Source organism: Ochotona princeps, chromosome 5 (assembly GCF_030435755.1).
Source record: "Ochotona princeps isolate mOchPri1 chromosome 5, mOchPri1.hap1, whole genome shotgun sequence".
Lineage (NCBI taxonomy): Eukaryota > Metazoa > Chordata > Mammalia > Lagomorpha > Ochotonidae > Ochotona > Ochotona princeps.
This window is the reverse complement of record NC_080836.1, coordinates 30,326,236-30,353,064: the sequence shown is the minus strand read 5'-3', so window position 1 is coordinate 30,353,064 and position 26,829 is coordinate 30,326,236. Positions and strand designations below refer to the sequence as shown.

The following is a 26,829-nucleotide window of genomic DNA, read 5'->3' as shown; positions in this document are numbered from 1 at the left end:
GTTATTTCTCTAAATAAAGGGTAGTGAGTGGTCAAACAAATCGTGAATATATCAGATGGCAACTGTTACCCTGGTGTGCTATTATTTGGAGCTTATGAATAGGAAATGTAATGTAATCTCGGAAGGAATTTTATTATAATATTCTTTCAAAGAATGAAAGCTTTTCTCTGAAAGGAATTACAATGACAAAATCCGAGATTACTAGAAACCTGCTAACAGATCATTCCTTTGCCAGATTGAGTTATGACTGGTAAGTGGTAAACAGGACTCATTCATTTTCCTAGTGTAAGTTGAACTTCAGAGAGTTGCCAAAGGCATTGCAGCTGATCATTCAGTCACAACATATTGCAGGAAAGAAATACGGTACCTCCTTAGTCTTTACGTCTAGCTTCCTAAAAGTAGTCTACCCAGATAGAACAGTGGGTATTTTGTTTGTTAAGATTCGAGCTTAGTGGCCTGGTCATGGACACATTTAAGGTGTTTTATTCTTCATCATTAAATTTAATGGTGGGTTGTTTTAACAATTTCTTTCTTATTCACATCACAACAATTCTAAATATGTTTTGCAACTTGCCCTTAGCCATGTCAGGCATTTTTCCCCCATGAAGAGATTAGTTAGTCACCGTGTATGGAATTTGTCTTTTTTTATTTCAAAATACCAATTTCAGGATTTTGATGTAAGAAGCAGGACAACGTAGATTTAAAAAGTAACTCACAAATCAGTGGTTTCTGTTTGCTGGCAACGTTGTGGATAAACTGTCTTATCACCAAGTGGACGGCCTTTGCCTCTCTCAGCAAAGAGTAACTGTTGTTGTGCCACATACTGTCAGCCCCACAAATCCCAAACCCCTCACTTCTTCATGCATCCTACTCAATGGGGTCTATACTTCGCAAAATGTCACTTACGGACATGTATGCAATGTTTAACGGGAAACTGGATCCTCATAATTACAAGTATAATAAGTTTACAGATGATAACAAGCACTTCCTAAAGAGAGGTGTTTTTTGTTTGTTTGTTTTTAATATTGGTGTGTGAACGTTTTAGCTAAGAAAAAAAGTTAGGCACAAGTTTGAATGGATGTCTCTAAATACAGGTTTTTCAGACTTACTGTTTTCATTAAATGCATGTGAAATTATTTACCAAAACTTACATTTAGATTTTCCCATTTTTATTTTCCCCACTTGCGTTTTCAACTTTTTAGTGCTTGGTTATCTTTTTTGGAAAGATGCTTGATCAGAATTTTTGAATTACAACATATATATTTAGTTATGTATATTTCAAGGATAAAATTGTTTTAAAAAAAGACATCTTTTGTTTCTGGTTCACTCTCTATATGTTTTCAAGAGCCACAACTTGACAAGTCTAAAGCCAGGAGCTCAGAAATACAGTCAGGTTGTCCATTTGGGTAGCAGGTACTAAGTCCTTAAGGCATCACTGGCTGCCTCAGAACTTCCCATGAACAGAAAACCGGATTGGAAAGAAAAAAAGATAAAACTCAATCCCAAAGACTTAGGTTTGGAATGCAAGCATACTCCATAGCAGCTTAAATTATTGTGACACACAGAAACCTCACTTTGCACTGTGATGTAAAAATCACATTCTTTATGCTTAAGGCACAATTACAGTTTAGCAGAGCAAGCCAAACCTATAGATGGTGCTGACGCTACTGAATAAGGTGTTTGATATGCTAATTTATGTTGTTTGGAACTATAAGCAATCAAAAGCACAATAAATTCAAAGCAAAAGCAACTCCAACCAACTTCCATAAAGGGACTATTGTGTAATAATTTTGAATCACATTGTGGAATTCAAGAATTGGTTGACTAATTAGAACAGAAACTCAGAGAGCTGAACTGAAAGATTTCATGATTCCTTCTAATCAAAATAGTAGGATATGGAAAAATTGGCTTAGTTCTGAAGAATTTCATAGTCTAATCACTCAGTTAAATATGTCTAATGTCTGATTGTGGGCAGTGACTTTTCTTGCTGTGTCCCAAGCTAGTGTTCCTATGAGTGTCAGTTTTTCGCTTCACCACTGTCAATCTTCTAACATACCTGAGGGGGAAGCTGAGGTCGATCCAATTGCTTGGGTGTTTTTCACCCACTTGGGAGACCCAGATTCTGGATGTCATGAAAGTTCTAAATATAAACTAATTAAATAAATCAAATGTCCCATGAATTATGCAAACATTCAAGTTTAGATTATCTTTATGTTTTATATCAACAGAGGTGAATTTATCTATGTATGAACTAGGGTTCTTCAAAAAGTTCATAGAATATTAATTTTGAAAACATTTTAATTGTTGCAAAAATATCGAAATCCAGAGATAGCTTGCTCATTTTATGCATTTTCCATAAACACTCAGCATTCTTAATCGTTGGCATACAGTGTTTAACAGTATTTTGTAAGTTCTATGTGGAAATTGATATTCTGTCTTGATTTGACTCTAACACCTTGTGATCAATAAATAAAATTTTAGAAGTTATTCCATGACTAAGCACCACATTTTTCTTCTTAGTTACCTAGTTTACAAGAAATATTTCATAATGTTTATCAGCATGTGAGCAATGAGAGTTTCCTAAGATGTTTCTATCTGTAATTAGTAATGCAGTTGGTTAAAAGCATTCTACAGGGAATTCATAGCCCTAATGTTACACATGAATGAAAGATAAAATCTGAGATGTTTTCCATTGTGATCTACTTGTGTTTCAAATCACCTAAATAATCTTTAAATATATAGATTCTGGAGTTAGCATGTTTTCAAAGTACTAAGATGACAAATACTGAGTGTTGGCTATTATCTGATTGGAAGTCAGTTTTGAGCTCTTTATTGTGTTATCTGCCAGGCATCACTACAATTCCCTGAATTCCCAGAGCTTTTCATATGGCTTCCTCAAGGACGGCTATCATGTCTTAGCTACTGCAATGACAGATGGGATATAACGTGTCATGTGATGGATAACTCTGGAGCCATAGTACTTAATCCTTCTAATACTAATAGCTGCATTATCATAGAGATTTATGAGAATGTCAGTTTCAAGTTCCCAGTTCCATTCATGGGTTTTTAAAACTTCAGCTGCAAAAAACATGCATCCATCCCATTAATTCTAATTATCATGGTTCATCTTCTCAGCAGTTTTGCACTCCGGAACCTTTCAGTACAAATTAACGTACCAAAAAAGTGTATTAATTAATATTTGTAGCTTTTAATTTCTGCAAGAGTGTTGTCTGGAAGCAGCTGGCAGTACAGGGCCGCTGCTATTGAATCTTTGCCAAACAAGTGCAGATGTAATTTTGTTATCTCTTGCTTAGTCATTTACGCAAATTAATTTGAACAATTAGCCTTTTACTGGTCCTTCATGAATCATGCAAAAGGGATCTGCCAAAAATTGCTAGTTAACAGAGAAGAATTGGTTAATGCTGTGCATTTTGTGGGAAGGTAATGCAGAAGGAAACTCAATATTATTTTAGACTATACATAATGGCCTAAGCAGTCTATTGTAAGCTTTATTTAGCACACGTAAGCAAACTTGAGAATTCCTCATCATGAGGCGTAAGCCTGCATACTAGTGAAGGTTTCATTCCTAGAAGGACTCAAGCCTTTCATGAAATATCCAACTTCACTGTGTCTTAAGATTCTATGAGCAGAAGAAGGATTTTATGAAGAAGTAAACATTGATGAACTAATATTTCCTGTTTTCCAGATCACAACTTTCATTTATCTTGTGTTTTTGTATATATGTGTGCATAATTAGCTGTCTCCAATATGAAATAAAGCAAAAATCTATAGACTTGTCTGATGGGTTGTAGCAACCTTCTAATTTTCTAAGAAATTAGAGATGGAGAGTACTTAAAATGTTTTTAATATACAAGGTATTTTTGAAGACCTGGGTGAATGAGACCTTAAGTGCAAAATCTAGAACTAGATTATCTCAACCAGGTTGGAGGTCTGTTTTTGGCATTCATATGAACTTATGGAAATGAAAAGCACAAAAACAAAATGAAATTAGCTATAAAATTTGAAATTTTTCTGCTTAGAACTAGTTTAAAACTATCTGCAATTTCATATTTTTACTATAATTGGAATATATTTCTTCTTGTCAGTTTTAATGTTCAAAACTAAGAATTCATCATTTATTTTTATAAAGAAGGGTTTGGATACTATTATAATGTTATATCTCAACTCACAGAAACCTTTCTCTTTCCTTCATAAAGAGTTATTAATTTAGACAGGTCCTAAGAAGTCTTTCAGGTGTGCACTAAGACATCATGACAGTCATACATTTACATTTTTAGATATATATTTAGCTGTACACATATATATTTGGAATTGTTCAAATGTGCCACTTATCTTAATATTTGATTGTATGGAAAGTTAAATCTCACACATCAAAGCTTTCAGAACAGAGAGTTCAAAAAACATAAATGGTTCTTAATGTGAATACAATTGAAAGACTACTAATGAATTATCTAAAGTAGAATATTTCTTAAATTCAAATTACTGATCATTACATGAATAATAGGTCATTTTAATTATATAGTTTAAAACTGAGAAATGTCTGAACTTGCAACAATTGTTTAAAATTGCTTTTTCACTCCAGGGGAAATGCAAATTTTCTGAAACCGAACTTAAGTCTACTTAGAATTAAAGGAAAATTAAGGCAAATGTTTGAAATATTTTAAATTTTAGGCAATGTGTAGAAAATATCTTGTTACTCTACTAGTCTTATTCATCTTGAGAGATTATTTTGGGGTACTTCAAGTGAAAAAATAATTATAAATCAAGCTCAATGCAAAATAAGTCCAAAGAATATTTAATTGAGCTGAAAAAATTTAAAACTCATTATGTTTATTTGTTTTCTTTGTAAAAAATTTGTATTTACCTATTTGTAAACATCTAAAAGCTATCTGAAAGATAAATACAGAAAACAAATGATATATAATATTGCTTTTTTGAAGTAACTACAAATAATATGTTAGCTTATTTCAAATCCATATTTTTAAAATCATCATTGTGGCATAAGCAGTAAAATGTTACATAGCCTAAAGATTGTCTTTCTATTAAAAACAACTGAGGTTCTCTTAATAAGTTAAATTTTAATTACTCATCCTGATACTGCTACATAATAACATATAACCTTTAGTTAGCTATAACTGATAAAGCAAAGAGTATCTGTATTTATCAATTCTTCCTGTATTTCAGTTAAATTGCTTAGATGTGATTCTCAGAAGCAGGAGTTTGCTGAAACAGTTCAATTATTTTGCCATTTGAAACGTCGTTTTCTTTTCAAAACAGCTGGATTCTTTATTTATTTATTTTTTTTTGCTAGAAATGAAATTAAACTTAGGTCCCGACAACTCTAACAGCCTCGAATAATGTAGTCTTAATAATAATGAGATTGAACATTAATGCAAGTTAAACTTCACAGCGACATGTTTTCATTTGTTTACTATTAATTATTAGTGAAGTTAAACATTTTCACATATGCTGTCTGATGCATAGTTTTCTCACCTTATCTAACAAATATTGATTAAAATAGGAAATTCAGAGTTTGGTTTTTTGATTTTGTTGGAGCAGTTGGCCTAAAAGTGCTTTGTAAAGCACTGTATAAAGGTAAGCTATTATTAGTATTACACTGATGAAGAACATCTACCTCTGAAAACTTGACTTTGGCACGGCATTACTATTACTTCAAGTCAGTGTGAAAACAGTGATGAGTCCATGTGCTTCCAGAATTAGTGGTGCTCATGTTCCTGAGCGAAATCATGTTTAGAAAATTTGATTTTCCAGTGTATGGATCTTTAGTCAAACCTTACTAACTACAATTGTTAATTACAAAATACCTGTGCTAATATATAATATTATATTTTTTAAAAATCTGAGTTACACAGGGTTCAGTCCATATTTCATTTCATCTCATTTTAATAGTGAATACTCCTTTTTGGCACTTGTCATTCAGAGTCATCTTGTAATTTATATGAGAGATACAGTAGGATTTTTTTGTCCTTAATTAAATTTAAAGTAAATTTGAAAAAAAAAATTCTCACATAAACCACCAAAGGCTGAATGGAAAAAAATAAGTCAAAAACTTATCATTATTATTTTTAAAACTTTCCAAAGTAATTTAATAATCATCTTTGTCATTCACTGAACTGTTTTCACAATAGTTTATATTTTTTCCACAAATATCTACCACAAAATATTTCTCAAGAAGATTTATGTGGCTTGGTATTAGTAAACATGATTCTAAATCAATACAATGAGAAAAAGATGACAAAGTACTTCAGTTTTTCCTTGGCCATATAGTTGTATTCTTAGGTTTGAAGTGAGATATACTAACATCATTTACCATGTTATGTTTGTAAATACAGACAAAATTAGAATTAAGAAAGTGATATTATCCCAAATCACAAAAAGAAAAGCACTGGTTAAATGGAAACAATTATAACTGACATATTACCTAATATTTGCATATATTTTGACAAAATAAAATGGCTGTGTGTCCTCAGAGTAATTTTCAAGTATCTAAAAATATTTAGCATTATATAGTATATAATTTCTTTAAGTGGTAAATTATTTATAATAAGCTTTCTATTTCAAATATTCATATTTTTATAAATACTTTATATTATCAACAGCAGTGAAACAAATATTAGCTGATTTTAATATATCCATGATCATTTTGTTAAAATCAATTCCTTAATTGATCTTCATTCAATAAAGCCTATTTCTATGTATTTCTTTTTGAATGCATATTTAATAATGACTCATTCTGAGCCATGAATATAAAAAAAATCAGATTTATAATCATTCTTACAATAATTAATAGTTTAAAAATGTTTTGGTTTGTTGCAATTAAAGTCATAACAATGTCCTTAGTAACGTGTATCTAAATTGAGTTTGGGATTTAATTTATTTCTGGGTAACTGACTAATCAGAAAGTAAAAAACCCCTTAGATACACACACTGAGAAAAATGAAGCTATCTTTCTGTAATCGAAAGTATCAGTGGTAAACTTGGCTGGAGCTTGATTAATAGTGTATTAAAATCAGAGTCTTCTTGGTAAGTGCTAGACAAGGAGTTTGGGGCAAATTGCTTGGTTACTGGGAAGCCTTTAAATTTTAATCATGGAAGTACTTCAGTGTCATTAACGACGGAAAGGACAATGGGGTCTGCTGGCAAGTCCTCGGAATTGTTGTGCTTTTCCGAGTCTCCTTCTGCCGTGCTATTGAGCTCCAAGCATGGGCTGCAATCGAAAATCCTTTTGCTCCCCATGACTTTGATTGCTATTATTGTAATTTGATATTACACAGTATCTTAGAATAAAATAGTCCATGGAAATTCGATGAGATAATGCAAGGGGTGGGGTGAGGCCGAGGAACAACTGAAGCAGAACTCAGAATTAGTCTGAAATAGTTTGAAGCCTGTACATTCTCCCACCTGCCCAGACTGCAGTTGCAGGGAGAAAAGCAGAGTGTGGATATTGTTTAACTGAAAATAATCAACAGGAATGTAACAAAGAAAATTTCATTTCATTTTTGAAATCATCAAACTATTTTATTACTTATGTAGGAAGAAATGTAATAGGACACAGAAAAGGTTATCTCAGTCAGTGTGTTTTGACATTTCACATATAGTATTTATGTAAAACATTAGGCACATATAGTTTTATCAGAACAAGAATCCAAAATGCAATTGGTTATTATTAAAATTTTATATTAAAGTCATGCCACGAGATTATTTGATTCCCAAGAGGCAAATAAGTATTTCCACTGTGCATATGAATTCTGGTCAATGAGAGCCCTGGGTATTTCAGAGTTTTGAATAAGGTGAGGACGGAACAGAACCATCAACACGAAAGTGGAGAAAAATCTTTAAAATCATCTAACCCCATTATCACTGTTTCATCAGCCAGCACAAAGACATAGCAAAAATGTTACCTGAATAGTATTGTGCAATAGAAGCACATTTTAATTCAGGGTAGCAATATGTAGCATAACTTACAAGCTGGCTGGATCTTTTTTATTATGCTTGAACCCTTCTTCGGAAACAATTATCAATGATTTTTGCAGATCTTCTCCAGAATAAAGCATAGAATGCTTGTGAAACTTGGAAAGAATTTTCTCAGTAATTCTAAGAAAACCATGCCGTAATTCTACACATGGATGGAATGCATTCTGTGCTGTATTTTGCATTGAGATTCTTCAGTTGCTTTAAATCTAGCTAAACTTTGTATTTTATTTTTACTTTATTTTGTATTTTATGAATAATAAGCAAAAACATGACAGGTTACTTACAATCTAGTTAAGAACAAGCCATGGTTATTCAAGCACGAGGGAGTGACTTCTTTGAGGCATTGGGGCCGTAAAAGGCATTTGTACAGGACATCAAAAAAGACTTACATATATTTTTTCAATGCCATAGGATAAGCACATTTCCAGAAGCACTATCAAGATTGAGTGCTAGGAAACAAATGCCATATCATCTTTCTGAATTATCATTTCTCCACACAGGTTTGTTTTTATTTATTTTTTATTTCAAAACCACCATGAACTGACAGAAAGCTGTAAATACAGTACAAGTAAATATGATTATTTATTGTACCTACTGCGTATATACTATCACCCTCAAATCCCTTTCCTCATCAGGTTTTAGTGTTGTTTTTTTTTTTTCCAGTATAAGGTCCAAGTACTGTTAAGATCGGAACAGTAACACTGGCATACCATTTCTATTTAATGTATTAGAGATTTAGACTAGAGTCTGATAATGCATTTGGTTATTTTATCTCACCTATCAACTTAAGTCTAGACAAGTTTCTGAAACGTTAACTCTGTTGACCTTGACATTTTCTAGGATCATAGCCAGTAATTATGCAAGATTTTGCAGATTTTTAAAATTTGGATGGTTGTTCCTGATTAGCTTTAGATTGTATGTCATTTAAAGGAGTCCAAAGGATTGAGTTTTTTTAAATCATTATACATTAATAGCGGCTTCTGATTTTTTTGTTTGCCCCATAGTTTTTGCTCTTGATGTTACTGTGAGAGCCAGGTGTTTGCTCAGATTCTTAAAATGCACATCGACAGACATTAGGCAGTTATTCAGAGCCACCATCAAAGATCTTGCAAACCTTCTGCATTAATTCCTACCTTTGCAATGAGTAAGGATACCGTGGGGGAGCACTTCCAAATGAGCCAATACTTTCGTTATCCCATTTAGAACCTTATTATTTATAGTGGTTAGTTTCCCCTTTCTTCCACAGGTCCTGATCTGTTGGTATTACTTTGAGTCTCGCGTTATCTTGTTCACTAGGAATCTTGTAAGTTACTGCTTTAGACTTGTCATCATCATTCTTACAGTGGTTTCCTAAATATTTTTTCTCAGCAAATCAGGGTTTCTTTGCTCATCTTGGACTTCCCCTGCTCTGTTCGTGCTTTCACTCTCTAAGGTACCTGAAACTTTGAATTCTGGTTGTTAATCAAAAGCCAAGATTTGACTTCACTAGTTCCTCACTGCTGTTGGAGTCTCGTTGCTTTCAAATGCTCAAAGCTGTACAGTGTATATGTAACACACAAAGCTTACATTATTTGTGCCTTACACACACACACATATATATATATAATTTACATTTATTTTACATGTAATTACACACACATATGTATGATTATCTGTGTGCGTGGGCATGCGTGGGAGTGCGCACATATATCATTATTAGTCACTACCATCCCACTACGTTACTAAAGGAATTTATTCTACACGGTTTTGGGTTTATTTGTTTTTTAACTTCTCCAAGTCTATAAATCATTTCTTCTCCAGAGAGAAAGTTTGCCTCCAAATAGTCTTGATATAGTTACTTAACTAAATCTGTGTATCTACTGTCCTTTCACCTGGCCTATCACTGTTCTCTGATAAAGCTTCAATTTCAGTGGCCAATGACATTCTGTTATTATTTAAGCCTGCTTGGTTTCTGACACTTCCCAATGGACTTGTTCTCAGTGTGATACTTTCTTTAGCTTGCTTGATCACTCATTCCCATGCTGACTCAGTGCTGTTCCATCCTTTGGAGCAAAAAGAAGCAAGCGAATTCAAAACTACATTAGCAATTACCAGCCTGGGCAACAATCTGTGCCAAGTGTGCCTAGCTGAGATAGAATGGTGCTTAATGAGAAACAGAAGCATACTCTGGATATTTTAATAGCAGAAAAAGGTAGTCATCCAAGTAACCTGTGATTCCTATTCCTTTCTAGCCTTTTGATTAGTTATGATAGCTTTGCATAATGATCTCCTAGCTGTTCAATATGGCAATCTCTTCAATCCTACAAATTCTAAGTGTTCATTAGCAGAATTAGCCAGGACATTTCAAGCAGATTTTCTTGATCTAAGAGATAGGCAGGTACTTCTTGGCTGTCTAGACAAATGACTGTTAAAAGTGTCTTGCACTAATACATTCTTTTGTGTAAAAGACAAGCTTATAGCAGAGAAGTGAATGATCTTTAGAACACCAAAGTTACTATTGACCTGGCAAAAAAAAACCCTTATGAGTCATTGATTGCACATTTTCAAATTTCCAGCTGTATGGTTGATCATTCCACTTGACTAGGTATATTTGAGGAAACAGTAGTCATCTACCCCTCTATTTATATATATTATATAAAGAAGGAAATTTATTTTTCCTTTAAATTATAACAGACACTTAAAAGTGTAAATGTGATTTATACCAGTTCTAAGTCTTCAGTGAACATACAACAATATTAAACTGTCACTCTAAGCAGGTGTCTTGAGTAAGTTTGTAATTTTGAAAGATAACCCTGAGGAAGCGGCTCATATGGAAACAATGAGTTCAGCTTTGATTTTCTTTGATTGAAGCTTTGGCTGTACACAGTGACATCACCAGCATTCTGGAACAATATCATAGTATGGTTAACATATTGCATTTGTTTAACATTTAATGTTCTTTATAGGATTGCAAACTTAAGAATGGGAAATCTCTTAGCAGTGAGCTCTGCTGTTCCGTTTTATGATGTTGGAATTATCAGAAAACCATGGCACAAGGTTTTCAATTTTAGCTGACCCAGACAATGCAATTGAATCAACCATTTTAATTAATTTAGTTTAGTTTTGCTTTTTTTCTTTGTTTTGTTTTATCTTTGTTCTTTTGGAATCTACATACTGGCTTAAAAAGCACAATATTTTAGTGGTTATTATCACTATTATTAATATTATTATTATTTGAAGGGGAGAGAGCATGAGAGAGAGGGAGAATATATTCTTTTTGGTAATTCACTTCCCAAATGACTTACACAATCATTGCTAGACTGGATCAAAGCAGAAGCTATTGCTTGTGCAGCTGGCCGGGATCCAAGTGAGAAGTCAACATCTGTTACATCCAAGGATGTGTGACAGCAAGAACCTGGATCAGAGCCAGAGATGGGACTCACATCTTGATATTCTAATAGGGATTCAGGAACCCCAGGCAGAGTCTTAATCATTGTTCCATGATACCCACTCTGGTGATTTTCTTTGAGGAATTTAAAAACATTGTCTTGCAAATGAATCACCCTTGCATTAAACCACCCAGTATTTCACTCCTTTGTTCCTGGTCTCCACCTTCAGTGTCAGCATCCTATAGGGGTACTGTTTTGTGTCCCAGCTGCTCTACTTCTGATTCAGCTTCCTGCGTATAGCTTGAGAAACAGACCAGGATGACTCAAGTCATGGGGACCCCACACCCACATAAGAAACACAGAAAAAGTTCCTGGCTACTGGCCACAGATTGGCTCAGCTCCAACTACTCTGGATAACTGTGGAGTAAGGCAGTGGATGAAGTTCTCTTTCTCTAACCCCCTCTGTAATTCTGACTTTCAAGGACAATAAATACATCTTCAGAAAAAGATAGATTTTGAGGAGTTCATTTTATTAGTAGGTAATGACAGAATACTCTCGAGGAACTATTGATCCTGACCTGTATCATTAAAACCATATAAAATTGCCCCCCTTTTGAATTAGTCCTCATATAATATTTGCAATACTTGAAATTTTTACATTCAAGGAAAAAATACCATTTTACACTACACCTGACTGTTTCTAGGTGAAATACAGCAAGGACCCTTTTGCAATGTTATTTTTCATTTCTGTTTTTTTTTACAAACATTTGAATATGATTATTAATTCTTTGTAAGTTGAGAATATGAAGCTTGGGAATTTTAAATTTTTCCTACTTAATTGATCATAGAAAGTTGTAAACTTATTCCAATTATTTCAGCTAAAGGATAAAATATAGAGCATATTAAAAACAAACCAAGATAATTGTTCTGATTAGGAAGACACATCCATCACATATTAAAGAAAGTATTATGCTGGTTCTTCATGTTAGAGTAGGCCATTTAAAAAATCACGAAGTAAAACAAAAGAAGGCTAGAGAAGTTTGGAGTACAATAGATAAATTATTTGGAAAGCTCTGTGTTAATCTGCCCTAAGTGTAAGAATCAATTTGGCTGATAGGCAATGAATGACGTGTTTTTGATATCTGAATTTTTCAATCAGCATTTTCTGAGCATGGTTTCTCATTAAGATAATGACTAAAGGATTAATTATCTACATGAGAACAGTGATAATGGCACTTTGAACTGTCCTTGTCACCATATGACACAGGCTATTACTTGTTTTTTTTTTTTCCTTAATTTTAAGAAAGATGTGTGCATTTGGAACCATGTGATTCACTTGGTGATAGTGATACTATTACGTTATTGGTGATAAATAATGGGGAGACATTTTAAAAACACGACTTCCACATCGGTCATCCTTTTGCAGTTTTAATTGGCCAGTTAAAGCTGAGAATAATTAACAGTATCAGTGCAAATGCTTATGTCAAATGGATAGTTCAATTAGAGTATCTGCTAGTTTTTTCTAAAAATCTCCACTGTAGCAGAGAAACTGTTGTAAGGAATAATATTGCTAATTACCTTTCCAAAATAATATCCGTCACTAGCTCAAGTGCAACAGATTAGGTGTAAGGCATTTAATGAGAATGGCACAGCATACTGGATTTTAATTTTAAATTATTGGATACATGCTTGGTATGGAATGATATAATTGAGAAATGACTATGTTACTAATTGATACTAATGGAGGCAAAGTATAGATTTTTTGTTATCGTTGATTATTTGTACACTAAGAAGAATGTTTATTACAATTAATTAAATATGTATAAATCAGTACATTTCCATAGTTTTTCTTCCAGAGTGTTCCATATTTGCTATGATGAGGAAAGCTACTGAGTTAAAAAAATAAAAATTTCTGAAATACTAAATTTACTTTTGCAATAGTGGCCGATATTTTATTTATGTGCACTATTGAGTCTAATTAAAATAATCACAGGACAGTTCTCACCAGTTACTTCATTGTTAGGTAAACTTGAGAAGGGGTTATTAGTAACCCTCTGAGGTTTTCTTTCCAATCTGTTTGGTTAGATTGGTTTAGAGCCACAGATTTCAAACTCTTTTAACCTAGTCCCACAGAAAGTAGTATAATTTACTCTACCAACATAATTTCATATATGCAGAAAATAACATGTCTGACTAAATACTTCTCATACTACACACAATGCATGATACAGTCATAAAAGGATATGAGCCTTTTGTATATAAATTTAACTATTTGTTTGACCTTGTGGAATCTGACTTTTTCATGACTGTACATGGAAGCTGTTGATATCTCTTCCAAATCATACATAAATGGATTAATACTTAAGATCTGGTAATAAGTTTTTGATGCTAAAGACATAAATAGAAATTCCTAGAGTCACAAGAAAACCTTGAATATAAATAAAATAGTAATTATTCAACATTATATAGAAATAAAAACACACTGCAGAAAGAGAGAGGTTCACAAACATCAAGTGAAATTTTTCAAGGGGGAAAAGGAAGATTGAAATAGCTCACATCACAATTCCTTTTCTGCATTGGAATCCTCCAGAAACAGTTGTTATTGCAATTGGTCATGGTTTCAGGATCTATTAGTAATGCCTTTACTAAGCCAACAGCGAAGTTATTAATATATGTCCTCTATATGACTATATTAACTGGCATGTAATTAACTCATATTTTGTATATGTCTAATAGTATCATTGAATTAACATGCAAAGACTGTACTAATCAATCAAAGTTAAATGCTCACCGAAGACGCAATATTTAACATGTTTTTCTCCTTATCTTTCTTTGCTGGTCAATGTGTCCTTGGATTGTGATGATTCTTGCAGTTAAAAAATAACAACTCCGGGACTGGTACAGTGGTACCGAAAGCTAAAATCTGCCTGCAATGCCAGCAGTGATGGCTTTCCACAGGGACACAGGTTCATGTCATGGCTACACCGCTTCTGATCCATCTCCCTGCTTATGGACACCATGTGGGAGATCCGGAAGAAGCAGCTGATTCCTGTCTTACAATTGTTTCAGCTTCAGCCACTGCAGCCCTTTGAGGAATGAAACAGCAAATCTGCTCTCTCTGTAAAATATGCATTTTAAATAAAATGAATAAATAACTCCTAAAAATGATAACTCAAAGGCTTAGTAACAAAGAATAAGGGATCTGATGAATTTGGTGGATCCAAACATTCATTTACATCCCAGTAGAATTAGTCTAGCAGTTGCGATCCCATCTGGCCCTGGGGCTGTGCAATGTGGGCTTTCAGGCCATCACCTCCGTTCATTGGATTTGTTTAGCACAGTTTCGTCCTTTTGATTTAGACTTTAGGTAGTTTTGTTTTTCATATTTAAATGTTTATTTTCAGGAAGAGTTTTTAAGTTATGAAGGAATTATGGACCATCTTACACAGTATACTTTAATTGGTTGTACAAATATCACTTTGAATTGTATGATAATAGGAGTTCAACTTGCTTTTGAATCAAGGTCATGCCTTTGCATTTCAGAATCATCAACACAGAACAGCTAAACATGCTGAATTTAAACTATCTACTATGTGGCTCATGCCTGCACAAGTCACCATTTTACGATGAATTTTGTCATCTGCAAAAGAGTGAAAGATAAAGTAGGAACTACCTCATAAGGCATTTTCGAGATCTAGATGTACTAATTTTTGTAACCTGGATTCACAGGAAGATTTAGTAAATATTATCTATTTCTGCATTTGTCTTTAACAGCTAATATGACATAAAAGAGTCGAAGAAATGCTATTGGATGAATGAGCACATATCATAGCCAAAAATATCTCCTGGGTAGCTTGTTTGCCCAATTACTTTATGTGGCACTCAAAGCTGAAAACAGTTTATTTTATAACCCCTAAAAAAACCTAGTGTCCTATGATGCAAAAGATATTTAATGAATGGGACATGAGGAACAAGGCTAGTAATAAAAGTGATAAAACAACATGGACTCTATTATGCAATAAAAATAATTTGTAACAGTTTAATATGTGTTAGCTCTTTCAGAAAAGCATATCACTCATTTATCAGTAATTTCGTTCTGAAGTGATCTGAACGTGCATTGAATTATATACATGTAAATGTATCCACATACAGTCAGTGGATGTATACATGTGTGCTTACTATAAAACGAGGATGCCAAATTTCACTTTCATAGTTTTGAAAGCTAAGTTGTAAGTGTATGACTGCTAAGTATTTTAGGACAGTTCACATAACTGCAAGGCTGTTCAAAATGCCTTTGAGACATTGTTCCCAGAACAAATTCATTTTGGTGATGGATTGGGAATCCAGAATGAAGACCTTCATATGCAAAGTAATTAGTAGTACTTTGTGGTATTAGTAGCTTGACCCTGTATTCTGTGATCTCTTCCCTAGACTATGTATAGATGTTTGTGTCAAATAGTGTCTAACCAATGTACAATAGATATTAAATTATAGGGAACACATAATAGAGGCCGTGGAACAGCTTTGGCAGCAGATTGCGCATCTGGAAGTTGATGAGAGTGGATGAAAGTTAGAGGATATTGAACTTGACTCACATACTTATTACAATGCGACACGTTATAAATTCTTTCATGTTTTCTTGATTTTCTTAACAGTAAAGTGAATAACATCCATTGTTGCTTTAGAATTGTACAAAGCATAAAGATGTGCCTCGAAGTATAGCTAACACATTTTGAGAAATTGAAACCTATGTTTTTACTTTAAACCTGCATGTCTTTTTATAACTGCTGATCCACTACAACTTTAGAGGAAAAGAATCCCACTCATGTCGTAGAGACTGGATTTTTTGTTTGTGTGTGAGCATGTAGTATCTACAAATAAAATATAGGCTAAAAATTTTTTCTGATATAAAAGAGTTTTAAAACGTAACTGGAAGAAACAGCTATATCCCAAGATACTAATATAATAAAATGATAGACTTGATACAGAATAGCTTAACTTTTAGAGAAAGAATCTGAGAAAGGGGCGGTATGGAATTGCGATAACTTTTTGCATATGCCTATTTAAACCATCATAAGGGAAAATACTGCATTTAGTATTTATATACAAATTTGAATTGCATTTGAATTTTAGATATTATGAACATATTGCTTGCTTAAATGATGCCTTCAGAAATAATGCTATGTTGAAAATGTGTAACTCTTTACCAAACCATTTTCCACCTCATTCCATTAGTTAAATTACTGTGGATTTGACTAATTTGGAGCTAGAAGACAATGGAACAGTATTCATTGAAATATATTTAATTGAACTTCTGATTCAACAGCTATATTTCATTCCCCCACACATTCCTCTCTTCATTTCACTATATTCCTCATGGCTATATTTTATCATTGTCCTTCTAGGCATAATTTATTCATTTCAATACTCCTCCTTTCTTTTTTTTTTCTTTTGTCTTCTTTTTTCTTTGGCTTTCCTTTTCCTCCTCTTACTTCCCTCTTAGTCTTCAATAAGGCTGAATTTCAATGACCGATCATTTGTATCTTATCTTTGTTCTCTTCAAAGGAATGCAACCAAGGTCTTAAAATAAGAGACATGTAAAAAAAATCCAATTACTTCATTGCTTGCTCAATGCATGGTTCATTGATTAGTTGTAGCCTGCCCGTTGAATTGGATTGCTGGATCCAAATTTATCCATATGAATTTAAAGTTGTGTGTGGAATGAGTGTATTCCTTGATGAGTGGTTTTCAGAGCAAATTGTTTTCATCCTTTTTTACTGCTCCACCCAGGAAAAGCTCCTCAATTTCTGTTTGCATTTGCACTTTCATTGATATGCAATTTATATGCATCTCTAAAATACAAATGTTTAATATGACAATACTATAAAGATAATACTGCTGGAATAACTTTATTTTCAATGTAAGCTTCATTTGAAAAGTCTCAATTTCTTACTGTAGAACAGATTTCCTTTATCATAAAAATATTCTATTGGGCCCAGCATAGTAGCCTAGTGGCTAAAGTCCTAGCCTTGTACAGACACCAGGATCCCATACGGGTGCATCCTAGCAGCCCCGCTTTCCATCCAGATCCCTGCTTGTGACTTGGGAAAGCAGTCAAGGACGGTCCAAAGCCTTGGGACCCTGCACCCACGTGGGAGATCCAGAAGAGATTCCTGGCTTCTGGCTTCCAACTCCGGACATTGTGGCCGCTTGGGGATTGAATCATTGGACGGAAGATCTTTTTCTCTGTGTCTTCTCTGCTCTGTATATCTGCCTTTCCAATAAAAATACAAATAATATTTTTTTAAAAAATATTCTATCTAGACAAAGGAGATCAAATTAGTGTATCGAAGAATAATCCTTCTAATGTAATGCAACAGAGGAAAACTGATGGTTGCAATATCTCTGTATTTCGTTTCAAAGACTCTTCAATGAGAAAGTATTAGTTAGGGGTTGGAAAAGCAGCCACAGATTTTGAAGTGAGTGCTTTGGATAAACAGAGAGCCTTTCATGAGTTTTGGATCATTCATATTAGTAAGGCATTCTGTAATCGTGACATCCCTTGATGACTGATTTTTTGTTTGTTTTTTAAGGTTTTGAAAGCTTTCTCACATAACATTTGCAAGGCTAATATTAAAACGAAGGTGTTTCAAATTCTTAAAAATAAATTTATTTTGTTGCGAACATTTTTAAAATACATGTGCTTTTTTTTACCGTAATACCCATCTTCCATGAATTTATTAAAAAAAAACTTATGTGTTTGCTGAAGCTTTAAAGAATCCCATCACAAATGATTCATAAAAACAGCAAATCCAATGCTTACTAGGAAATATGATGAGAGCTTTGCGCAGTGGCAGTATCGTAGCCAATAAGGGTTATCCGAGGCGCGATTATTGCTAATTGGAAATATGGTGAGAAAAATAATTTCTTAATAAAATGCAATTAATCTGAGTTATAGTCGTATCCCATGTAGCTAAGGCATACTTATATTTTTTGTAAGATTTATTTATTTTTATTGGAAAGGCAGATATACAAATAGGAGGAGGAGAGACAGAGAGGAAGATCTTCCGTCCAATGTTTCACTCCCCAAGTGACCGCAATGGCCGGTGTTGTGCCCATCCAAACCACCACCAGGTCTCCCACGCGGGTGCAGGGTCCCAAGGCTTTGGCCCGTCCTTGACTGCTTTCCCAGGCCACAAGCAGGGAGCTGGATGGGAAGTGGAGCTGCCGGAGTTAGAACCGGCGCCCATATGGGATCCTGGCGCATCCAAGACAAAGACTTTACCACTACGCTATCACGCTGGGCTCGGCATACTTTTAATTTTGCCAGGGCTTCCTATTGTTTAGCGGTCTCTTGTCATATAATTCATTGATTTACCTGCATCCTTTCTGTCCTTAGAAAACACATTTTAAACAATTTTAAGGCTCAAGTGAAATATTTTTATGTTTATTGCTAACAATTCTTTAGAAAGAGTCTTTTACTATAACAAAACACAGAATTGTATTTTGAAATTTATTCCAATCTATTTTTGGCTAATCACTTTGCACCTTTAGGTAAGAATGCAGACATGCTCAATGTGCTATCTGAAGTTCCTTTTCACAGAACATGTAGAAGTCAGTTATAAAGCAGAGTAGGACATAGTCGTTGTTGTCTTACTTCATCTATTCTTCGTTAACATAAATAATAGGGTATCTCTTAGGGAACTTTGTAGCTTTTTCTTTATTAGATAATTCTCTGTGTTTTTGTGCTCCAGATACATTGATCTTCTTTCGTTTCTTAATGTTTCTTTCACTCTTGAGGATCTTGAAAATCTGGGCTTCTTTTGAATGCCCCTCCTAACTAATTAGATTTGATAGTGTTTCCAAAGAAATCCTCCATCGTGCACTTCCTCTTGGAACCTAACTTTAACTCTGAAGAATGTAAAAGTGGGTTCTTTCTGCAAATGTTTTCCTCATTTCTGCTTTTGGCTGCTGTCCTGACAAGCCCATCATTATAAAGAATGTGAGCAAGGGAGTTATTATGGCTTGTGCAATCGTTATTTTTTGAAAATAAGAAGAAAAGTGAGAGAATTATGAAGATAAATTATTCTTTTTTTTTTCAGATTTATTATTATTGGAAAGCCGGATATACAGAGAGGAGGAGAGACAGAGAGGAAGATCTTCCATCCCATGATTCACTCCCCAAGTGAGCCGCAACGGGCTGGTGCGCCGATCTGATGCAGGGAACCAGGAACCTCTTCCGGGTCTCCCACGCGGGTGCAGGGTCCCAAAGCTTTGGGCCGTCCTCAACTGCTTTCCCAGGCCACAAGCAGGGAGCTGGATGGGAAGTGGAGCTGCCGGGATTAGAACCGGCACCCATATGGGATCCCGGGGCGTTCAAGGCGAGGACTTTAGCCGCTAGGCCACGCCGCCGGGCCCGAAGATAAGTTATTCTTGAGATCTTTCTTTCCACAAGATAATCTACTTTATTAAGGTCTTAATCATAATCTCTGGATGAGGTAATAAAGCATTAAGGTGATTGGAAAATGCTTTAGCATCAAAGCTATCACAGTGCAATGAGGAAGAAAACAACCCTCCTGGAACCAAGGACTCAGAAATATGGTCCAGATACAGACATATGATTGGTATCAAATTTTGACTTTGGTTTTTTTGTTAGCCAACAGATAATGGGTGTGTAGTGTATGAAAACACTGGAAAATCATGCAGAAATAGAAAACTGAATAACGTTATCTCAACTGGCTGATGCCTAAAAGGCAAAACAGAACAGCAGAGGGAAATGAGAGCATGTGCTCAGGTCAAAGGTGGAGGCACAGACAGAGCCACCATGACTCTGGGATATGTATTTATGAAGATCAGGTTTTATTTTCATCATATTTTGAAACCATTCCAAAATTATGAGAAATACTCCAGTATCTCATTTATTATGCAAATACCAATACAAGTTCGAATTGTGTGATAATTAGATTTATTACCTTTTAGCTGGTCGATGAGATGGTTCCAAATAGTTCCCTAATGAAAAATATTTGATATACCTCTTTCCATAGAAATCAGTTTACAGATTTTTTTATTATACCTTTATAAATTAAATTTCTTTTCAATTTAAACAAACTCTGAAAGGATTCTTTGCACATTTCCCAAGAACATTTTTCAGAGTCTACATTAGTATACTATATACATATTATACAATATGTATTTGTATAATCAAGACATTAATTGATTAATTGGAATTTATTTTTAATATTCATTTGACTATCAATGCATTGATCTACTTCTGTGTTGGTTGCCTGCAATGTATTCTTCAGTTGTTAATATTCTTCTGTTATCATTCACTCTTCTAGTACTTTTAATGATAGCTAAAATCACCAACCTACACTGACTGCTATAAAATATTTGGGTTACTTAAATTCAGGAGAGTTTCATGTGATGCAATCTATTCTTTGTGGCCTCCTGTGAGTTGCCTGTTGGGGCATGAGTGCAAGAAAATGCAAATACTTGTTTATTGTTATTGTTGTGAATAATGAAATTCTTTGTCTCAGGTATCATGTCTTCTGCTAGAATCCTTGGGAAGGAAGTAGGCCAATATTTTCCTTGATTAGCAAATTGAAATGTTACACTACCCACAGTACTTAACAGGGTCACACAAGGTTGCATTCATGACAAAAGTAGGCATCACTGCCACTGCAAGTATTTACTGGAGTTACTATCAGAAGGGTTCACTTGCAAGACTCGCACGATGATGCTGGCTGCTGTGGAGAAGTCTATATTTTTTGTTACTTGAAACTACATAATCTAATCTGAGTATTTTCAGAAGCTGTAATCTGGCTGCCGCGGAATGAATTATCTAAGAGAGTATAAAATAGAAAACACATTGTCATTCATGGTTTAGACTCAGAAGCCACATGGTCAGGTTTCTGGACATCTCTGCCCTGAGTAGGAAGTAAGAAGTCATGAATGTCTCCGGAAAATATTGGAGATCAATTTGGAGGCTACGTATCACACAAACTCTTCTCCAAATATCTGTTTACATGTGTCTAACATCTTTTTCCTCACTCAGACTTCTTCATGTGGACTCCTCCTAATATTTTGCCCTTGTAGGAATGTTTATGTTTGAATCTGTTCCCTTCACTTTCTTTTTTAATCCATAATCATTCTACTAGAGAAAATCAAGGTATCTCTAAGACTTTCAGCAAAATGAAGACTGTTAGATATTGAATTTGGAGGCACTTGGAAAAGTGACAGTAACCACAGAGTGTTCTATATCCTTTCCTAACTTGAGGTGTCCTTGTTACCAAATACCTTGCTAATTCACTCTTAGTTCAAAGAAAGATAAACAGTATTACCATTACTGTACTACCAAGCTTGGGAAATTTTAAATGTTTCTTTTTCTCCTGGTAACATTTGTATATTACCTGACTTTTGCAATGCACTATGTGGTTGGCATACTCTATAGTTAAAAATCTTGTCAAAATCATGCCCCTACTCTCAATATTTGGTACTTGTCAGTGTGTTAAGCTGAGGAAGTTAGATGACATTTATGTTTACTTTCATTTTTTTTTTTGTCCTTTTGGCTCATTCCCTTATCACTTCTCTTTTCTGTAGCTTCCCTAACAGAAAAATTGATGATTTTTTTTCACATTCAATAAACAAATTGGAAGGAGACATCCCTCAACTTGGATGCACTAAGGACCCACATAATTTTTGTGTAGAGGAAGTCTGCAGAGACAGTAGTCCACAGAAGTAGCCAAGACCTTAAAGTGCCTTCACACTGCGTACAATGTATGGATGGCTTGTTGCGATTGCAATGTAAAACAATGCTACATTGTGGAGATTACACAACATTTTATTTGAGGGTCAAAGTATGAGCATATTCTTCCTTTCATGTTATCGATGAGCACAACTGTACATACTTGTTTATTTTGGGTGTGGCATCTTTTGATTTAAGTTAGCACTCTCTCCTCAAAGCCCCCTAGCTGAGAGAGAAATCAAAGAGCCATGTTATTCCACACTTGACTTACAGAACTGCTGTTCAGATTCAGCATGCAGACTCTTTGCATACTCCTTTTGGCAACTGAATGTGGGTTATCCTATCAGATCCCTGGCTATGGGATTATAGAACAATCTTTGATGGATGTAAAATTACTGGTACCTCCTTACTCTGCTTCTGTCAAAGGACAATGTGTTGTGTCTTTCTGATTATTAATTTTTCTGAGATCGGGTCAAAATGTAGGACTTTTCTGTCCATGAATAAACAAACAAAAACCAAACAAAAATCCACTCTTCTTTTTCTGCGTTCGTCTCTTTCTTCCCTTTCATTTCCTTCCCTCCCAAACCATCTTCCTTTGGTTTCTTTTCTCATCTCTCCTCCCCTCACCTCACTCCTCCTTCCTTCTCCCTGCTCTTCTCCCATCCCCTCTCCCTCTACTCTCTCTCGCTTGACCTTCCCTCCTCTCTTTTTGTTCTCACTTCCTTTCCCATTTTGATTCCCCTCCTCTCCCTCCTATCTTTTCCTCTCTTCTCTCTTCTGTCTCTTTCTATCCCACCCCTCCCCTAATATTTTTCTCATTCATTTCCCCTCACTCTTGCTGAAGTGCACAATAAAGTCTACATATTGCTGGCAGCAATCTGATGATTGCTAGAAGAAGCATTTGTGGGATGGTGGGTCAATGAGATGGAAGAATTAATTCTCCTGATGATATCCCTAACTCATTCTACCTTATTTTGCTTGGAAGTGCCTAACTCTCGAGGAAGGAAGTTAACTTACTCACTACATAAACCTTAATGAATAAACACTCTTTTAGTTTCTGTGGACAGTATCTGCTCACACACAGAAAGCATATGCAAGGCAGGGGGCACACATGAGTGGCTTTGCTGCTTGTCCTCCATAATTGCAGTGAAATTTGGAAACTTGAGGGGACTTGCAAGATATTATGTAATCAAATTTGTTTCAGAAAGATTCACTTTAAGGAAGTGATTGAAATAGAAAAGAATGTATTGAGAAAAAAATCTTGGGGAGAAATTGTACCTGTTGCATGGTAGATTCAGTCTTGCACTATAGGAGTTCTCTTATCTGCTTATTGTTGCTAAGTAAGAACTTACCCTAGAAAAAATGTTACAAGACAATTTTCAGACACAGACATTGGTAGACATATAGGATCCCCATGTCTTGCTTTCTGACATTCTGTTCCATCATATTTCTCTACACGCAAGAAGATCGCCTACTCTGAAAATTTTGTGATCATTGGATTTTCTTGCAATAGCCTGTTCCATACTATTTGGGTTTTTATCCTCTCAAAATTAGAGCTAATTAACCTTTTTTCTCTATAGGTAGCCTGGATGCTTGCCTCGGGTATATCACTCTAATGATAAAACGTTTGACAACTGCATAATTTCATGCTTTTGCATCAGGACGTCCCTCCTGGCAATGCTGTCATTTCTTCTTATCCACATTTAGCGGTGAATTGCCATGTTTTCCATTTGGAGGTTCAGCAAAGAGTGACTATTTTTCCTTTGTCTCCTTGTTTTTTTTTTTTTTTAATTATTCTCTCCTATGCCACTGAGTTAGGAGAATACAACTTCGTTAACATGTAGTGTAGATCTCTAATCTAATGACTGTATCAGGGTAGTATTTTTTTTTCCAGGAATAACTTTCTTTTTAAGGTGTAGTTTGCATTTGCTATTTAAAATAGAAATGTTTTTTGTGTTCTTATTTGCAGATATTTTTGTTTTTATTATTTCTCATTTTAGATCCACAAAATTTATGTATATTTGAACATATTTTCATGAGAGTGGGTGAGTAAGAGTTGCTCCTGCATCCAATCAAAATGTGCTGACTTCTCTGTTTCAGTCAGCAAACTTTCTGCTTAAACACAAAACAATATATGTAGCAAAAGCACCAAGGACAACCTTGAGAAAAGGAGTAACAAATAAGTGCCCTTACCGCAAGATGATTCTATATAATTGATTTGGTTGTACAGATATCTACTGGTAAAGCTTAACTTGAGTAAGATTTTAAATGCATCCTGAACAGCTTGCCAGAAAACTGAATCACCCTTTGCTTATATACATTCTGAAATCTATCTATATTTTATTTTGTCTTGGAAAAAAGATTAAAGAATAGAATTATATTAGAACCGGTGGAGGCATGATCCATGCCCTCTTGATTATATTGAAACATTAAAATGTCATCAACATGTTAATTTTGTCATCTCAACTGCATGAGATTTATTCAGTACTTCCATCTATTACATTACTCTGGAAACACAATTTATTCTGATTGTGGAAATGTCATAAGCAGCGCCTAAAAACATCTGGAATTCTTAGGAAGAATGCCTGGTTTCAATAATACACTATATCTAAATTAATTTTATCTATGAAGAATACAGAATTCAAAGATGCTCAAAGTATTCAAGCTGAGATGTTTATTTCCCCAAACAACTTCATAATGGGAGGAAAAATCAAGCAATGAGAAATATATTTTCATAGTTGCAAAAATACAGTTGTCTTAAATGCACTTTTAATTTCAGTAAACTGTAGTGATATTTTTTGTTTGCTTATCTTCTTTACAGAAAAGAAAACCTTGATTCAATTGATGAAGCATGTAGGAAGTAGAAACAAAGGAAGAGGATGGGTAGTTAATCCCAAGAAGATAAAAGATTCAGGATTGTCAGAATGGGACAAAGAAATGTGATTTTCACTTTTATGTTTTACTTTTGCTTTTACAAAAAATCTTTAAAAGTATATGCTTACTTGCTAATTATAGGTTGGAAGCAATTCGCCTACTGAGGACTTGTGTATCAATATAGCCATGAGAGAGAAAAGAAAGTACATGCTGGATGACGATAATTTAGGAATATTCTTGGTTTTTTTTTTTAAGATTTATTTATTTTTATTGTAATGGCAGATATATAGAGAGAAGGAGAGCCTGATGATTTCACTTCCTAAGTGGCAGCAACATGCGGGGCTGCACTGATCCGAAGCCAGGAGCCCAGAGCCTCTTTCTGGTCTCTTACGTTGGTGCATGGTCCCAAAGTTTTGAGTCATCCTTGACTGCTTTCCCAGGCCCCAAGTAGGGAGCTGGATGGGAGGCAGGGGGGTTGGGATTAGAACTGTTGCCCATATGGGATCCCGGTGCAGACAAGGCAAGAACTTTAGCTGCTAGGCTACCACGCTGGGCCCTAGGATTATTATTTACAAGCATACTCATAATCTATTATCTAACAATCCTACGTCTTTGTGACTAAATGCCTGTTTGGTGACAGAACTATAGAGGTCCCCCCACAAACTGCTGTGGGGCTCCAGATTCTTTTCTCTGGTTTACATGAAATAATTGAAGCCCCCTGCACCCGTGTGGGAGACCCGGAAGATGATCTGGGCTCCTGGTTTCGGACCATCTCAGCACCGGCAGTTGCGATCACTTGGGGAGTGAATCTTCGGATGGAAGGTATTTCTCTGTCCCTCCTCTTCTCTGTATCTATCTGACTTTGCAGTAAAAATAAACAAATCTTTAAAAAAATAATTGAAGCACAAGACAGAGACCAAAGTTAGCAGCAGAATCAGATTTGTTAGGTAAAACATAAGTATCCTCACTGGGGTCTGCGGGCATTTTCTAGAGTAAGCTGCACGTTAGAAAGTTTGCAGGCAGTTCTTTGTGTGACATTGGGACACAGACACCTCAGAGACACAGAGATGGCAAAACAATCCCGTCAAGAAATGGGTGAAGGAAACGAACAGGTATTTTTTCAAAGAACAAATCCAAATGGCCAATAGACGTATGAAAAACTTCCCTGGCTCCCTAGGGATATGATACAAATGGAAACTACATTAAGGTTCCACCTAACTCCACTGTGATTGTCCTGTAATCAGCACTCTCTAACAAAAATGTGGATATGGAGGACAAAATACCCTCCTTCACTGTTGCAGTGTAGGCTAGTATAACCACCGTGGAAGTCAGAATGGAGAGTGCTAAGAGAACTGAAGATTGATCTGTCGTATGACCCAGATATCACACTCCTGGGAATATATTCAAAGGAAACAATCTGCATGTGAGAAAGGGATCTGTAATCCTATATTCATAGCCGCACAATCCGCAACAGCAAAGATGTGGAAACAGCCCAGATGCCCATCAAAAGAGGAGTGGATTAAAAAAAAAACCAAAACAAACAAACAAACAAACACACACACACACCTTGGGACATCTACTCTGTGGAACATTATTCAGCCATTAAAAAGAATGAAATTCATTCAACCATTTGCAGCCACATGGTCCCATCTAGAGAAATAGGTCAAATCCGTGACATAAGTCAATTGCAAAAGGACTAATACCATGTGTTCGCTCTGATATAAGGCAACATTCATGCAAAACACAGGATCGATAGCCCTTTCCATCCTGTTTTTATGGTGCATCTCATGGGTTTTGATATTTTTATTTCCAATTCTTCAAAATAAA

General features: G+C 34.9%; 1 pseudogene; it reads left to right on the top strand.

Annotated features, from left to right (window-relative positions):
* The first annotated feature begins 18,223 nt into the window (after nucleotides 1-18,223).
* Nucleotides 18,224-18,396, top strand: LOC118757890 (U4 spliceosomal RNA; annotated as a pseudogene).
* Nucleotides 18,397-26,829: the final 8,433 nt, after the last annotated feature.